This window comes from Trematomus bernacchii, unplaced genomic scaffold (genome assembly GCF_902827165.1).
Source record: "Trematomus bernacchii unplaced genomic scaffold, fTreBer1.1, whole genome shotgun sequence".
Classification (NCBI taxonomy): Eukaryota; Metazoa; Chordata; class Actinopteri; order Perciformes; family Nototheniidae; genus Trematomus; species Trematomus bernacchii.
Genome location: NW_022987648.1, coordinates 2,803,058 through 2,822,021, shown reverse-complemented (window position 1 = coordinate 2,822,021; position 18,964 = coordinate 2,803,058). Strand labels below are relative to the sequence as shown.

General features: G+C 41.6%; 1 protein-coding gene and 1 long non-coding RNA gene across 2 annotated transcripts in view; one reads left to right on the top strand and one right to left on the bottom strand.

Moving 5' to 3' along the window:
* Positions 1-18,964, top strand: part of LOC117485720 (inactive dipeptidyl peptidase 10-like) — a 430,229-nt gene that overhangs the window by 60,746 nt on the left and 350,519 nt on the right. The window lies entirely within an intron of this gene.
* Positions 13,641-15,827, bottom strand: LOC117485721. Its single transcript, XR_004556236.1, has 3 exons — positions 15,803-15,827; positions 14,019-15,373; positions 13,641-13,816 (listed from the first exon to the last, which is right to left on the bottom strand). It is a non-coding gene; the product is annotated as an uncharacterized LOC117485721 (long non-coding RNA).

Here is an 18,964-nt window from a genome sequence, read left to right as displayed (position 1 = left end):
TGTCTCAGTTGACCTACACTTTTAAGTACTGCAATTGTTATTATTATTTTAATTTAGTGGGCGAGGTGCAGTGGAAACAGGTTGGTTTTCAGTCTGCATTTCTTTTTTTGTCGCTAAATGCTCCTCTGAGCTTTCATAGAAATGAAAAGGGTCCCACATCCAACGTTGTATTCAGCTCTTTTTTATACATTCAGGGATATTATTCACTGCAGAAGTGTCAGGGTTTAATAATATGGGGCACTGGAACCACCATAGTGTTCTGCTTCAATAACATAAATCAGGTTTCCCATTGCTTCTGTTTGAGAACACTCAGTTGTCTGCTGCTGACTTCAGCTGTATTCTATACAAACATTCTGCCCCTGAACTGTATGCTCACAATATCACATTCTCATTTTATTCATTGGCTCCTGTGCAATTTCATCTTTGTGTTTAGAATTATTTATGTGAGCTGCACAAAAGAAAAGAAAAGATCCACACACACAATAGGCAAACCGTCAGTCAGGCAGATAGATAGGATAGTATGCATTGGCTGGTGAGAACGCTCTGCTGCTCACAGTGGGAACATCTCAGGAGGGAAGCTCCGAGCCAGTCTCCTGCTTCACTCTCCAGCTTCACTCTCCTGCTTCACTCTCCAGCTTCACTCTCCAGCTTCACTCTCCTGCTTCACTCTCCAGCTTCACTCTCCAGCTTCACTCTCCAGCTTCACTCTCCAGCTTCACTCTCCAGCTTCACTCTCCAGGCTTCACTCTCCTGCTTCACTCTCCAGCTTCACTCTCCAGCTTCACTCTCCAGCTTCACTCTCCAGCTTCACTCTCCAGGCTTCACTCTCCAGCTTCACTCTCCAGGCTTCACTCTCCAGGCTTCACTCTCCAGGCTTCACTCTCCAGGCTTCACTCTCCAGGCTTCACTCTCCAGGCTTCACTCTTCAGCTTCACTCTCCAGCTTCACTCTCCAGCTTCACTCTCCAGCTTCACTCTCCAGCTTCACTCTCCAGGCTTCACTCTCCACTCTCCAGCTTCACTCTCCAGGCTTCACTCTCCACTCTCCAGGCTTCACTCTCCAGGCTTCACTCTCCAGGCTTCACTCTCCAGGCTTCACTCTCCAGCTTCACTCTCCACTCTCCAGCTTCACTCTCCAGCTTCACTCTCCAGCTTCACTCTCCAGGCTTCACTCTCCAGCTTCACTCTCCAGGCTTCACTCTCCAGCTTCACTCTCCAGCTTCACTCTCCACTCTCCAGCTTCACTCTCCACTCTCCAGCTTCACTCTCCAGGCTTCACTCTCCAGCTTCACTCTCCAGCTTCACTCTCCAGCTTCACTCTCCAGCTTCACTCTCCACTCTCCAGCTTCACTCTCCAGGCTTCACTCTCCAGCTTCACTCTCCAGCTTCACTCTCCAGCTTCACTCTCCAGCTTCACTCTCCACTCTCCAGCTTCACTCTCCAGGCTTCACTCTCCAGCTTCACTCTCCAGCTTCACTCTCCAGCTTCACTCTCCACTCTCCAGCTTCACTCTCCAGGCTTCACTCTCCAGCTTCACTCTCCAGCTTCACTCTCCAGCTTCACTCTCCAGCTTCACTCTCCACTCTCCAGCTTCACTCTCCAGGCTTCACTCTCCAGGCTTCACTCTCCAGGCTTCACTCTCCTGCTTCACTCTCCAGCTTCACTCTCCAGCTTCACTCTCCAGCTTCACTCTCCAGGCTTCACTCTCCAGGCTTCACTCTCCAGCTTCACTCTCCTGCTTCACTCTCCAGCTTCACTCTCCAGCTTCACTCTCCAGCTTCACTCTCCAGGCTTCACTCTCCAGGCTTCACTCTCCAGCTTCACTCTCCAGCTTCACTCTCCAGCTTCACTCTCCAGCTTCACTCTCCAGGCTTCACTCTCCAGGCTTCACTCTCCAGCTTCACTCTCCAGCTTCACTCTCCTGCTTCACTCTCCAGCTTCACTCTCCAGGCTTCACTCTCCAGCTTCACTCTCCAGCTTCACTCTCCAGCTTCACTCTCCACTCTCCAGCTTCACTCTCCAGCTTCACTCTCCAGCTTCACTCTCCAGGCTTCACTCTCCAGGCTTCACTCTCCAGCTTCACTCTCCAGGCTTCACTCTCCAGCTTCACTCTCCTGCTTCACTCTCCAGCTTCACTCTCCAGCTTCACTCTCCAGGATCTGTGCTGCTGCTCTGTTTGTGAGGACGGTGTGCACAGGGGATCTGCAGACTGTTCAGTAAAAGCTGAGCTTCTGTGGAAGTATCCGGCTCATGTATTACCTTCTGATGGCCAGCAGAAGTCAGCATTGTTCCACATAAAAGACCAACATACAAAGGAAGAGAGTCGTATCTACAGAAGGAAGAGTTTCAGACTGGCCTCACTAACTCTTTAACAGATGGAGAGGCCTTTATTTTATATCTTTGAAAAAATGTACCCATAAATTCACTGCCTATATAAAACAATGTGTGCCATCTGTTAACTTTTGTCAACTTTGACTTTTGTATAGTTCATATAGTTTAAATTAATGTCTGATTTGCTATATGGGTGTTTGCTACACTACCACTAGTATTTACGTTGAAATCAATTAAATCTACCTTCATGTAAATGTGTTCTTTAATTCAGATGCTAAAATGGCATACACATAGACCTCAAAACCACAACAAGTCGTGTTTTGCTTCATTCACTTTGCCTCGCATTTCCAAACAATTCTAGATTGAAATATCCATGAAAGTAAAATTATGAATGCGATTGGACAGCCTTTACCCGGTTTTAGAGGCTCACTCATCATGACTCCATGTGCCAGTGAATCTAATCCGGGATTTTCCAAAACATTAACAGAAGCTGAAGTTTTGCTTGATGTTTTCTTGTTGCTTTCCTTTGAGTTTCTTAAATACCTTTAGCTATCATACAGCAGAAGGATCAGAATGTGCACCAACAAAGACAGTTCCCTGTGTGCATTTGCCAGTGGGACTAGTGTTAACTTTATTCATTATTAATAACTATAAATGATTCATGACACAGTGACAAGATCAACAGATATAATAGACCAAACTTGTCTTCACTTCTGACTGGTTTTGTGGTGACATTTCTTGGAATTCTACTAAATTTTGAAGTCTGGGTAGGGGAGAGTGGGGTAAGATGATCCAGTGGGTAAATTGACCCTGCCCTTTTATCTAGGGAACTGTGCAAATTGTTGTCATGAGAATATAAATTCAGGCGGCACTCATTTCTATTTGGCTGTGATGAAGAAAGGCACATGGTAAAGTGTATTTTTTACACAATAAACCATGTTTTGCTTGTCAAAGTCAAACATGTCAGGTATAATTACTTTAATGTCAAAGCAAATGGATCCAGGTCTGAAAAAATGTATCATACATGTGAATCATTTAGCTAAAGGTTAGCATGAAGGACTAGACCGTTTTTTCCCAAAAGAAGTGGCTTTGGGGCCAAGTGAGCGAAGTGCTTGGGGGGGGGGGGGGGGGGTAAGAATTGGCTCATCTTACCCTACTATCCCCTATTTGCAGTACATTTTAGAAAATCTTAATTTAAATGATTGCATTAAAAGTCCTCCAAAATACATAATTCAGACACTAAAGACCTTGAGGACCAACGTCCATGTTGTGATTAAGGAGATTTTTGCAAAAGAATGGATGGCAGGCAATTATGTTGAAACTGCCATTATGTCAATGATGCTAGAAGAGCCATACATCTTCTGAATGCCTTCAGTCACGAGTTAGTGGTTCTAAATTGTCATGAGGCTGAGATTATCCTAGAGGTCACAATAACTCATTTTAAATATTGATGTAAAGTTAAAAAATAAATAAGTGCATCCCTGTAATGTAATCTTTACAAGTGACAAGACTGGGCTCAATAAATCAACAAGAGTCTCAGCTATTCACTCAATGTATGCATTTCTAAAACTGTTTAGTGCAGAAACCAATTACAACAAGCTAAAAATAACACATTCACACTGTATGCTAAAAACAACATGTTTCATGCTCCAAACAGCATGATACCATAAGGAAGGAGTCATGGGTAAATATATAACTGGCTGTTAATTCTTTATATCTACAAAACCCATACTGAACACACTTTTTTATTTACAGAGGATGCATTGTCCTTACAGCAAATGTTTTGAAGATGTCTGAATGTCAGGCAATGTCACGGTTTTAAAGTGGAGTAGAGGAAGGTGAAAGAAGACAGGGTACAACCGGAGTTATGAAAGCCGAGGGGGTTCAGCTCTATAGACAGCTGGAGAGCATCAACTCCAGAACAAGAAAATATCACAGTGCACCGAGAAAGATAATAGGAAAACTCCCATGTAGTCATGACATCGCCCTCAGGGGTCACACCTGGAGTTTGAAATTGTCCCTTTCATACACGTGTCTGCCGCTGTACTCACATTCTGTCAGCGTGTGGAGGATTTACCACCAGCAGGACGGCTTACGAGAGACCCCTCCTCCTGCCTTCATCATTACTCCCACCAGCCACCGCCGGAAAATCCTCGATGCTGTGACACAGCAAGATGGAGGACTTTCCCAAATGTTTACCCTCTGCTTTTACACAATATAGAACCCAGCAGGTGACCCCGCCCAGTGGCGGTTCTAGACACATTTTACTGGGGGGGGGGGCAGGCTGGGGCCAGTTATTTTATGAGAGGGGCACAATAAACGCAGGTTAAAAAAGACAAAGACAGTATTAAGTGTGCGTAAAATAAAATACAGTAATTGGTATTTGTTTCTTTACAGGTATCTGCTTCAGTTACTCTAAGTTACAGTTCTTCGTTTCAGTAGCAACATTGTTTCAGTCGTTTTTTCTTTCATTTACAGTATTTGTTTCAGTAACTAAGTTACACTTTTATTAAATCACATAAACAGTATTTGCTACATCACTGAATATAGGGTGAACAGTTCAATCTCTGCTGTTCATCTGGGTCTCTGCATCCCAGGAGTTTCCTCTTCTTTCACATTACAGCAACAACATTCTGCGGTTTTGGTGATTTTTAGTCTGTCAACGTCCAGGCTTGGATCTTACTTGAAGTAAAAAGGGAACAGCCTCTGGTTGGAGAAGTGTTGTTTTTTTCCCTGCGCGCTTCAGCCAGTCAGTGTAGCGCTCTAAGGGGTTTGACTTGAATGCTGAGTATCATTAGCACCGCCTATCACGGCCGCTATAGCCAATACATCGTTATATTATAACCTTTTCTTTTGGAGGGGGGGGCCACAGGGGGGTCCAAGGTCAGTGTTACGGGGGCACTGGCCCCTGTTGACCCCCCCCCCCCCCCCCCCAGAACGCCCCCTGAGCCCCACCCCCCACACTGGAAAAAATGCTGCTCCGAAATCATAAGAGAATAATAAAAACAAAGTGTTTTCACTTGTAATACGTTTTTTTTAAATCTTTCAATAGAACAAGTGAAATTGGCTTGGTAAGATTTCTTGAAATAAGATGGGATAAAATTAGATAAATTAGATTTTGTAATTAGCTTGGAAAACTTATTTTGAACTATATTACCAGGATCAGGAAATGTTGTGTTACAAAATAAGCCAGAAATGCTCAAAAGTTTTCAGATGTTAGTTGGTGATTTTCCAATAACAATGTGTTTTCTAAAATTAAGTAAGATTCATTTATTGAAACTAGTATCCACATTTTTTACAAATACCCCAGCAGCTTAAAAAAACGTGTTTCATCTGTACAACTCAAGGTTTGATGTTTTCAAGAGTCTTTGACTTCACAAGACACTTAAGATGCATTGTCTAAAAACCAGAACCTATATCTCACTGCATTGTTACTGCTTAAGTTGTTATGTCTTATATCAAGTGGAGAGACATATTCTGACTAGAGACTAGAGATTAGACAAAAATACTTGGCAAGATTCCGAGTTTTTACAGTGCAGTATCACAGAGACTGTGTGGAGTCAACATGTCGGGCCATGTGATGAATACAAATAGTTTGACTCCCCTTTGGCGATTAAAGTGCAGGCATCACTGTTTACATATTTACATTGTCCCTTAGATTGCATCTCAGAGACAAGATGAAAATGATCCATCTTCATTTACAGCTCCTCACATCTGACTGGGCTGTTGTGTATATTCAACTGATCTGTTCATAATGTTATGAATATATAAAAGGCTATCTCTCAGAATGAGTACCTATCTGCATTCCCCCATGCTCAGATCCGCCTCTCATCTTTCACATATCAGTATAATCAGCCAGCACAGCGCTGACATTCAGAGCCTTGACAGTAAAACAGCGGGGACTCCTCTGCATACTAAATCACACAGAATGTGAATACAAAACAATGCATTGAGGCTTATGATGCAGGGATGTGCATAATTACACAACACAAGCTTTTTCTCTCAGAGGCGCTCCTTTGTCTGGGATGTGTCCTTCCTTTTGACAGCTGTTTTATCCAGGGGGCTTCAGCAAGCTGCCCTACACATTGTACAAGAGATGGGAAGGTATGTTCTTTTGAATCTAAGGAAACAAAAGAAGCATGTGATATTGTTTATAATGTCATCACATCCCATAAAAATGAGCGATACGTTTTATCAGTGTTCTAAAATCTGAGATATCTCTGTATTAAGGAACTCCATTGCTGTACAAAAACTATTCAAACCACATCAGTTAGCCAATCATTTTTAGTTGGTGTCATATTCTACTAACCATGAATACCCACACTGTACACTCTGCTGCTGGCGTAAATATATCAATGGTGCAGCAAATGTGGATTAATCCACCGCTTAAAATAGTCCCCAACAAATACACTGTTCTCCTCTTTTTGAGTAAAGTTTGCCAATCTGTTTTAGGGAGGTGTGTGGTGCAGTGGGTTGTGCTTTGGTGTTCAGATCAGGGGGGCACAGGTTCAAACCCCACTGCAGTCAGCATGTCGTTGTGTCCCTGAGACACTTCACCCCAAATTGCTCCTGTGGGGATTGCTCACAGTATTCAGTATGTAAGTCGCTTTGGATAAAAGCATCTAACAAGTGACATGTAATGTTTTAGTTTTTTTAAACGCAATATATGTCATTAAAGCTTTCATAACGTATCATTTATAGGTACCCTGTGTAGCATTTGACCTCTAATCGTGCGATGTAACTATGTCTTTTAAGAATCACTGTCTTTTTACGTAAATTCACCTTGTTTATAATATTAGCACCGTTCCAAGCAAACGAGTGCTTTTGTTTTGAAATCACTTCCGCGAGTTTCGCGACCCCCCCTCGCTCCAATGACCATTAGACCATTTAATAAGGTAAAAAACTAAAAGCAAAAACGCCTCGCAGACGCTCTTGCGTTTACTTTTTTAATAAAGAAAAACAAATGGTCCGAAGATACACGGATTCATCTCCCTCCATCATGTTGATTTGAATCCGAAGTTCTGAATCTGAGCCCGCCCCGCTCGACCTTCTGAGCCAATCACAGCGCGATAATGACCTGCCTTCCGTTTCAACCATACTCCTGCCGTTTCCACTATACTTTCTCTCACACATGCAAGCATTCTTCTCTTGCATACATATATTGTCTTCAGTGTTGATAACTGAGACTCTCGGCCTCCGTAGTGCGAAGCAAAGATCAAAGATCATCTCTGCTGAGTGCTGACAGGATGAGAGGATATTATATGAATGAATCGTTTTTTTACCGATGCAAAGACGCTACAATCGATGCATCGCGAGTTCAACCCAAACTGTAGCCAATGTGCACTCTTTCAACCGGTGCACTCGCATCTTGAACGTTTATGCCGGTGCGATGTGAATCGGTGAATCTTAACATCCCTAGTGCACACAATATTTCGTTTTTTTATACTTTTTTTTGTAGGGATTAAACAAACAAGTAATTAACATATGTGTTAATTAGTGAGCTTTTCAAGTTCCGGTAGTCAGATTTTGTTATACCCGGCAGCCCTCCCTTTTCAGTCTCCTTGCTATGCTAAGTAGCTACTGGCTTTTGCTCCCTAAACTGTAGACATCGAAAACGATGGGGATATACTAAATTATATGTATAATGTATATGTATATATTTTATTTATGAAATAAGGATTATGTTCTGTGTTTGTAAAGAATGTTTTATTTGTAATGTATCTGACCCAAGGGATTATACATTGCTGTACACATGCTACACATACAAATGTGTTTGTCTATGAATGCTCTCTTCCACCATCTGTTTAGAATGATCATCTTGTATTACAGTAACCATCAAAGGACAGGCATTGAGTGTGGCTGTGGAGGAATTAATTACAGCATAAATGATTACTCGTGCACAACAGAGAGGACCTATCAGGGTTGATTTGAGCGATCCGTTCAGCATCTGTATCTGACCTGGCAGCACACAGTCTCATCAGATATGGACTTTGTTATTCGCTTCATTGATAGCGTGGTCAAAGAAACAGATCATTAAATCCACTTTAAGAGACCCTTCGATAGGCTGTAATTCTTCTGGCTGATCGAATAAACAAAAATTCCCATATATACGTTCTGAAAGGTAAGAAGAATTGCTTTGAACTATCTCCAGTGGCTCCCAGTAATGCATTTCTTATCTCAGTGGGAGCTGCTGCACCATAGCACCATGTTGTTATTAGATGCATATTGCAGCTTTTAGGGACATTTCCAATTTTTCAAGAGATAGGAGATGCTGCTTCTTTAGCCTGAGAATAGTGTGTATCCCGGGTGAATAAATACATATTTTCAGCCTTTCAGCTGTCACTCATTTTACACGAAAAGTAGGCCTTACTTAATTTGAAAAAGAATAAGCTTCTTTCTTGTTTCAGGATTATGATTTTTAAGTGTGCTCCATCCTCTGCCTTAACATTAACCAGCCGGTGCTTGCTCATGTGATGCTGCTGTGGATACTGCCCTCATGTTGTCCACCACAGGAAGTTTATTTCTATTATCCACTGGAAGACAACACTATCAGTTAATAGAGAGACTAGTAATGTTTGGCATGGAACATTTAAAAGGGTTAATATGGTGCTGCATGGATGACATTTATTTTTAAGGCAACAAGGAAGTTAGCATTGCCCTGGCTTCCATAATAATTGTTCCATTGGATTTTGGAATATTGCTGAAAATAAGCTCTTTGTCACGATAAAAGTTTTGTTCTGCAATATAATCTTCACAAATGAAGATCCCATTTATATCTTTTTCAAGCTTAAATGCATTCCCCAGAAGCCAAAACACTGTAAGGCCATCAACAAACCACAGTCACAGACTTATGTTTGGTGAGATGATGTTTAATGTCCCAAGCAACCTCTGTAATATTTAGCGACTTGTTAGCAACCACCTTTTTTAAGACGTGTCGAAGCTCAATGATTCTCTAATTGGGTATTTAATTACATATTTTGTGTCATTGAACAAAGTTTAAGCTTACCTCAGACATATATCAGGCATCTGACACCCAAAACACCCAACACTAAAAACCTGTTCAGAAAGACATTGACTTGGAGACTAAGGAACAGCCTGTGCAACAATTCAGAGTAATTTGTTGGTTTTAAGTCACATGACTGATGAAGTACAGCAAATCTCCCCGTCACTGAAACTGATAGACCTCACCTAAATGACCTAGAACCTGTTGAATATCTGTACGTTCAACCAATAAGAAAATACATTTTCATTTGAATGCAATATTTGTCTATAATTGCTCATTCTGTTAGAAGAATAGTCAGGGAAATATTGTCACAAGAAAAAAAGTCTGACATACTTTAACAAAACACACAGGAACATAGAATTAGATAAAAGTAAGTACCATGTGATGTTGACAAAAAATGGCCTCCCCTTTACCAAGCAACATTTGAGCCTCAGTGCACTACAAAAGCATTTAGACTAAAAGGCCTCACCATGGAGAACCTTTGTAACCAGCACTCTCTTCATCTAATCTTCTTGCTCCCTAACCTGATTCTCCTTCATCCTCTTTGCCGACGGTGGCCGGGGGAATCTAATTCATGAGAGGTCGATGACAGAATGGGGCCTGAGGTCCTGTTAAAGGCTCCTGTGCCTTTTTCCAGTGTGGAGAGATTACTGAGTAGTTAAAGCTGTCATTTATTACAGAGGAGCTCCTGGAGATGATATGAGGTGGATGGAACGTTTAGATTAAAATCTGACAGTCAGCGTGACCTCTGATCAAACACATACATCAGAAAGCATGATTTAACAAAACTGAATGACACAGTAAATGATACATTGCAACCATTGCAAACGGTGAGACAAACAAGGATCCATTCTTATTGATTCAGATTCAGATCAGATTCAACTTTATTGTCATTACATAGTACATGTACTAGTGACGAAATGTAAGTTAGGCATCTGACCAGAAGTGCAAAATAGCAGTGCAGGAGTCATAATAAGAATAATTATAAATAGAATAATTATAAATAGGCTATAAACAGATGAATATGTACAGTATAAACGGCATTGTGGGTGGTGGGTATGGGCTTGGGTTTATCAGGGGGCAGAGTTCAGCAGGGTAACAGCCCTGGGGAAGAAGCTGACCCTGAACCTGCTGGTCTTGGACCGGAGGCTCCTGAGGCGCCTCCCAGAGGGTAGGAGGACAAACAGATAGTTTGCAGGATGAGAGGTGTCTTTAAAGATGTTGTGCACCCTCTGCAAACACCGTATCCCCTGGATGTCCTCAATGGCAGGGAGTGGGACACCGATGATGCATTGGGCGATTTTCGTCACCCTCTGCAGTGCCTTCCTGTTGAGCATTCAGCAGTTCCCATACCAGGCTGTGATACAGCTGGTCAGGATTATCTCAATGGTGCAGCGATAAAGGTTCACCAGAATCTGAGGAGAGAGGTGATCTTTCTTTAGTCTCCTCAGGAAGAAGAGACGCTGGTGAGCCTTCTTTACTATGCTGGTGGTATTGTTGGACCATGAGAGGTCATCGGATATGTGGACCACCAGGAACTTGAAGCTAGACACACGCTCCACCGCCGTTCCATTTAGGTGGATGGGAGTGTGTGTGTTGCCTTTCGATTTCCTGAAGTCCACAATGAGTTCTTTTGTTTTTGTTGTGTTGAGGGCCACGTTATTATCGGCACACCACTCAGTCAGATGCTGAACCTCCTCCCTGTAGGCCGTCTCATCGTTGTTGTGGATGAGGCCGATCACCGTTGTGTCGTCTGCATACTTGATGATGGTGTTTGAACCATGTACAGGGCTACAGTCGTGGGTGAAGATGGAGTAGAGGAGGGGGCTCAGCACGCAGCCTTGTGGGACACCGGTATTTAGGGTGAGGGTCATGGAAGAGAGATTATCCAAGCTGACATGCTGGGGTCTGTTGGTTAGAAAGTCTAAAATCCAATTACAAAGGGGGGCGTCGATGCCCAGGTCATTGAGTTTTGTGATTAGCTTGGAGGGGATGACGGTGTTGAAGGCTGAACTGAAGTCGATGAACAGCAGTCTTGCGTAGGAGTTGGTTTTTTCCAGATGTGAGAGGACGGTGTGAAGTGTTATGGAAACAGCATCTTCCGTGCTCCTATTAATCCGGTATGCAAATTGATGGGGGTCCAGTGTCGGTGATAGGCGGGATTTAAGCTGTGCTAGGACCAACTTCTCGAAGCACTTCATGAGAATGGGTGTAAGTGCAACAGGACGGAAGTCATTCAGGCCTGCTGCAGCAGACTGTTTGGGCACTGGCACTATGGCGGTGGTTTTAAAGCACGTGGGGACAACAGTTTGGGCCAGGGACAGGTTGAAAATGTCCGTCATGACCTCAGTCAGTTGCCCAGCACAGGCCCTGAGAACGCAGCCTGGGATGCCATCGGGTCGAGCAGCCTTGCATGCATTAATCCTGCTCAGTGTGGTGAAGACGTCAGAAGGTGAGAGTGTGAGGGGCTGGTGGTCTGCAGGGGGAACAGCCTTAGTGGCTGTCTCCTGGTTGTCCCTGTCGAAGCGAGCATAGAAATTATTCAGCTTGTTGAGGAAGGAGACGTCGTTTGACGGGAGAGAGGGGGTGGTGGGTTTGTAGTCAGTGATGGCCTGAATGCCCTGCCACATTCTTCGGGGGTCGGAGTTATTGAAGTGCTCCTCAATCCTCAGTTTGTAGCAGTGCTTGGCCTTCCTAAGGCCCTTCTTTAGGTGAGCTGTAAGCCCGTTCGTCACCTGATCTGAAGGCGATGTTTCGCGCTTTCAGTAGTTGGCAAACTTCTTTATTCATCCACGGCTTCTGGTTTGGGTACGTTGTTATCTGCTTCAGAGTGGTGACACTGTTGATGGTGGTGCTGATGTACACTGTACAAAAAAAACCGTTGTTTTTACGGTAAAAACCTGGCAGCTTTGTTGCCAGAATAATGATGTAAAAAATACGGTAAACTGTAAACAACTTTACAGAACAACGTGTATATTTTACAGTTTAAAACTGTTGTAATTTACATTTTAAATCTGTCATTTCAACAGCCCTTTTCTGCTGAATTAGCATGATCACGTTGCTATTAAACTGATTATTTCAGTAAGATTTACATGCAGTTGTTGTCTATTGTACATTGAATCCCATTCAATTTTACAGAAAAATACCAAACAAATAACACTGTTTAACTGTAAAAGCATCAGTGTAATGCTGTAATTTAACTGAATGTTCCCGCAAATTATAATCAAAAGTTGTGTATAATTTAGTGTATTTTGCCGTAGTAATGACGAGTTTTACGGTGAAAGCAACATCTAAATACTGCAATTTAAATTTTCTGTAAAATGTATTTATTACAATTAAAATGCAGAAAAAACTGTTCTATGAATATCAATCTCAAATATATATATATATAGCATAAAACCGCCTGTAAGGATTATTGATATATAAAAATGTTTTTCCTATACATTAGTCAGATTGAAAGATTTCATTTAAACTACACCTTCACTAAACCTTCGTATATATATGTTTGACTATTACCAGAAATGTGAAGAATGTAATCCAGGGTACACAGATTAAGCACTTAAAATTTAAAATGCAAAGCTAGATAAACCTTAAGAGCCACTGTATTAAAAGTTGAAAAAATTCCAACAAGAACTTGCCTTTCCAAGAATTTATTATATATATATATATATATAATAGCAGTGATCAAAAACATCTGTCATTTCTCAACATACATATTGGTAAAACATACAAACTAAGGCTGCACAATAAACAAACAGCTCACATTGTCCAGGAAATTCAAGCTGAACAAAGTTGAGAGGTTACTTGCATCACATCAAATGATTTATGGGAAATAATGTTTTTAAATATTTTAGTACTTTATATGTCTCATCTCTTATAGTGGGCACCTGTATAATATAATACTCGACTGTCACAGCCACAGACTGAGCTGTAACTTAGCCAAAATAAGGGATTGTCTTAGTTGAATACATGTTCATTGCTAAAGGAAGTGTGTACGTGATGAAGCTACAGTTGCAAAACACATGTGTGTGTGTGTCTAAGTGAGATAGGTGAAGAGGTAGGGTCAGCAGAGACCCTTCACTTCAGAAGCAAAAACCCAAGTGGAAAACAAAACAAAACCACCCAGTGGAGTGTAACACGTCAACATTTTTACACTCAACAGTGATGTCCTGAGCTTTTACAATGACCTTAAAAGAATAGTTTGACATTTTGAGAGTTACATATTGCATTTTTTAAAATTAGTTAAAAGAACATGGAAAAAAAAGGCACTTCAAATTTTAACTACGATTTAAATAATCAAACAAACTGTAACTTGGGCACATCGCTACATGCCATTGATCTTACTGTCCATATTCAGACATCACGCCACTCATGGTCCGAAAGTTCCTGTATCAAGGTGAGGACTCTCGGGTTCACCTGAAGACGGGATGCACGTGTCTTCTCCACTTTGGTGCCCTTCTCTGGGTTGATGGAGAAAAAACACCTTAAAATAAAAATACAAACAAACAACAGAATTAATAATAAAATAGCTTGCCTAACAACAAAAAAACTTCACATCAATCTTATTATTTTGAAGCCAAAATGACAATTATCTTAACCCCCAATTCACTGAAGCAGCTGCTTTAGATTTGTTGCAGTTTAATAAAATTAATTGTTGGATAACGCCAATCCCAAAAAACACATACCTCTGGACAAACTCCAGGGTGGATGCCAGCTCTGACGGGTAGGCGATGTTGAAGCAATAATAGCTCCCAAACATCATGGACAGGGCAGAAACCAAGGAGGGGATGTTGTCCTGTACTATGTTTCGATCCACACTCAGCATGAATCGCCTTGAAGAATAGCATGATCGTCCTAAAAAAGAAGAAAAACACAATTCAAACTAAATTAAAACAAGACTTGTCTTCCTGAAATATTTCACAAAACAATTTTAGCACACATTTTAAGGTCTGTTAAATTGCTCACCATCAATACAAAAATGTATGTATGTGTATTTGCAGGTTAAGGGGAGATAAATGTAATGTCAATTTGACTTGCTTTTAGGGGATAGTTCATATTGTTTGAAGGGGGGTTGTAGGAGCTACAGTTTGGAGAAACAGAGAGGAGAACCAGCAGACAGCTAAGCAATGCACTGCTGTGGACATAGTTAAGCCACCAAAAAAACTAAAACAATATTACTCTTAGTGTATGCTATATTAAAGAATATTTTCAAAGCTCTACCTTGCTGTCAGACAGCTATACAGTCTGTTTCTGATAGGGACTGAAGCAGCAGGGTACATTTGTGACAATATTATAAATATAGCGTACACGTAAACTGAATTTTTAGGTGGCTAAAATACGTTTCGCTGCTGCACCCATCCACAGCTTTACATACGTACCCGTACTCCTGCCTGTTCCTCCAAAGACATGCAAGTAATACACTGACTATGGATAAGTATCCATAAGCATCCAAACTAGCCCTTTACGAGCTTACAGTAACAAAAAACATTGTGCAACATAAACGTCTCAAATTAGACAGAAAAGAGAGAAAGAAGTGGCAGAAAGAACAGAAAAAAAGTAGACTGCCAGTTAACTTTGAACCCCCTCAGATGTAGCTTCAAACCCCCCACTTCACAACAGCATGAATTAAACGAAAATAAAGAGTTCAGCTTTTAGCATGATACTTCAATAACGTTACCAGACTATTTAAATTAACTCCCGGTCAGTAGAAGTTATAACTATGACTGCAAAATGCACTCAATCACAAACAGAAGCTAGTATTGTCCTGACAACACACCGTTGTTTGCTTGCAGTTCGCGCCAACACATTTGAAAAAACACTTATGCAATGCAGAACATAAACGTTTTGCTGCAAAATGCACTCAATCACAAACAGAAGTTAGTATTGTCCTGACAACACACCGTGTTATAATTGAAGTTTGAAGAAAATAAACGGTTAGCTTACCAGTGCTACAGATGTGATCCTGCGCTCATGTGCACACAGCTCCGTGGCAGGCAGACTTGAGACAGACTTGGCCGCGCCCTGAGCCGTAACCGTTAACCTGCAAAAACGGCAGGTAATCATTTTTAGCACGCTAACATGACTGCCCGTTAACTTTGAACCCCCTCAGATGTAGCTTCAAACCCCCCGCTTCACAACAGCATGAATTAAACGAAAATAAAGAGTTCAGCTTTTAGCATGATACTTCAATAACGTTACCAGACTATTTAAATTAACTCCCGGTCAGTAGAAGTTATAACTATGACTGCAAAATGCACTCAATCACAAACAGAAGCTAGCATTGTCCTGACAACACACCTGTTTGCTTGCAGTTCGCGCCAACACATTTGAAAAAACACTTATGCAATGCAGAACATAAACCCTCAACGTTTTGCTGCAAAATGCACTCAATCACAAACAGAAGTTAGTTTTGTCCTGACAACACACAGTGTTATAATTGAAGTTTGAAGAAAATGAACGGTTAGCTTACCAGTGCTACAGATGTGATCCTCCGCTCATGTGCACACAGCGTGGTCCGTGGAAGGCAGACTTGAGAGACAGACTTGGCGCGCACTGAGCCGTAACCGTTAACCTGCAAAAAGTGGCAGCTCCCGCGATAATTAAATAGTCCAATGAAATAACAGAAACAAACTCTACTGCTCAGTAGGCGTGTCTCAGTTCAGCGGCCGTTTCCTTCGGAGGCGTTCGATTACTGTTTGGGCTGTCTGCCGTGGGCTGCATTCCACTCCAAATAGCCGGTCGGCCGCAGAATCCAAACGCCAGCTGTTTTATGGATTCTCATTTAATTTCCAAGAATATCTCAGTACTGGGTTATTTCCAATTTCAAAAATAAACATATGTATTAAACAAATAGAAATAAGAAGTAAGTATATTATAGTATATTCAAGAATGAAAAAATATAAAAAAACATGATTTTAACACTGTCATGTTGTAATTTTAACTGTATTGTATTGTTTTATGTATTACAGTTTTTCTGTGTTCAAACCACAGTAATCTGTAAATTATACAATGAAATATAATTATTTTAACATATTCTTAATGTGAATTTAACAGTTTTGTTTGGTTCAGTACTTTACGAAATATTACTGTAAATTAAACACTGCTTCATTGTTTCTCTATTTACAGTTTTTTGATGTTGTGATTTTACAGCTTTTCCCTGTTAATTTCACGGACTTTTTTTACAGTGTAGTCCAGTACGGAGGAGGCGTAGTGGTCAATGTCTGTATGGGAATCCAAGGTGGCCTGGGTGGCAAACACACTCCAGGCTGTGTGTTGAAACTTGTCCTGTAGCATAGAGTCTGCCTCCTCAGGCCATACCTTGACAGTCCTCACTGTGGGTTTCACACGTTTGATGAGTGGTGTGTATGTGGGGTAAAGGAACAGTGAGAGGTGGTCAGACTGACCCAGGTGGGGGAGGGGAATGGCACTGTATGCATTGGCCATGTTGGTGTAAACATGATCCAATGTTTTGTTGCCTCTCGTGGGGCAGGAGACATGTTGTCGGAATTTGGGGAGTACAGACTTCAAACTGGAGTGATTGAAAACAATGAAAGCTGCCTCAGGGCGTGCAGTTTGTTGTTGGCTAATGGCTGTGTGCAGTTCTTTCATTGCAATTTTAGCATTAGCATCCGGGGGTACATATACGGCTATTACTAGGATTGCTGTGAACTCTCTGGGTTGATAGAAGGGTCTGCATTTAATAAAAAGATATTGCAGATGAGCAGAGTCTGTACACCATGCTTTGTTTACATACATGCACAGCCCCCCTCCCCTGGGGCCTCATTTATAAAGGGATATACGCTCAAAAAATGGCGTCCGCCAGTTTCTACGCAATGTTTGCGATTTATAAAATACTAACTTGACGAGAAAATGTGCGGTTCTCCACGCAAACTCTAACCCATGCGTACGCACTAAGCACAAAAACGGGAGAGACGAGAAACTGCGACACCGTTGGCAGAAGGAAGAATGGAGAGAAATATGTGGAAATAATACCATAAATAAAATGTTACCTCTCATTTATCATATATGAAGAATTCATTTTCAAACATTGATTAAAGCCAATCTTAAAATGATTAAACAAACGCCTGTTTGCGACTCCTCAGTGCACACAAAAACATAACTTGGAGAAATAATATGTTATTCAAAACCACCTTGAATATGTTGTGTTAATGTTATGAAATGTTTTCTCATAAATGATGCGGTAAGCAGGAGGACAGAATTACGTCTAAACTGACGCCGTTTTGCATTTCTATAGGTTGTAGATACGAGCATGGTTTTATATACTATCACGTTTAATCGTGTTTTATGCCGTTTGCCAAGACTTGATAAGTAGCTCGTAAAACACAGGAGGTATGGAAACTAAGAACACCATATGTGGTAAATTGTACAGCTAATATAACACAACACATTAGTTGTATTTCCTTTAACTGGTGGATTATGGATATATAGTTGCTGATCGACAGCTGGAACACAAACCACCAAATACAAAAAAATAATTCAGATCCAGTCGTCATGACTCCACTCCGGAGGGATTCCCCGATCATTTCTTAGAGTTTCTCATCAAGGGGGGGTCTCCTGTCCCCGGGACAAACACACTGCCTGAGGAAGGTTATGTGTATTTTTTTGTCATTAACCTTTTTTCGGACACTTATTTATTTATTTTGATGACGATCCGACCTCCATGCTGCTACTCTGGTTCAAACTGCATTCACCAAACAATATGATTTATCTCGACCTCCCCAAAATAACCAAAATCTGACACGGTGTGAGATTCCTGCGATCTTCTTCCTGCAGTCAGTCAAAATGAATGAATGAATGGGCGTTTCTTTGACTATTTATAGGCAAATATGGGCGTTACGTGAAGCCTGCAAAAGCTGCGCCGCATTTCCAGTCGATTGTGATTTATAAAGGGAAACAGGCGTAGGAAGTGCCGTACGCACTTCCCTCGCCGGTACGCAATGTTTTGTGAATCGGAAAATGTCGGAACATTTCTGTACCTATTTTTTTGCTTTGCACTACGTAAGCAACCTTCCCACGTGAATCCTACGCAAGGCGTTATAAATGAGGCCCCTGGTCTTACCAGAGTCGTCAGCTGATCTGTCTGCTCTGAAGAAGTTACGCCCAGTTAGCTCAACGGCGCTATTGGGAACGCCGCTGTTTAGCCATGTTTCCGTGAAGATCATGATGTTGCAGTCCATCATCCGTTTGTGGTTGATGATGCGTAGTCGTATCTCATCCATTTTGTTCATTATAGACCGCAGATTGGCGAGGAAAATGCTGGGTAGGGCGAGCCGATGCGGTGTTAGCTTCAGCCTAGCTCTTAGCCGTCCTCGCTTCCCCCGCCTTTGTTTACGGTCTCTACGCCGCCTGCGGGCACTTCCGCACATGTTCTAATGCAGGCATTGTATTTTTGATAACTCTGCAGTTTCTGAGTGAAGCTGAACTGAAACTGAAATAATAGCTGAAACTGAATTAATAATCAGGGTTATTTATTATTCATAGTCTCAGGAAAGCTCCCTCAGAAGAGAAACACCTGAATAGTACTTCCTTGGATCAGTAAACTGACCTTTATGTGTGAAGTTTTTGTAGTTTCACTTTAATCCATGATATTTTCGACCTCCTGTATAAACAC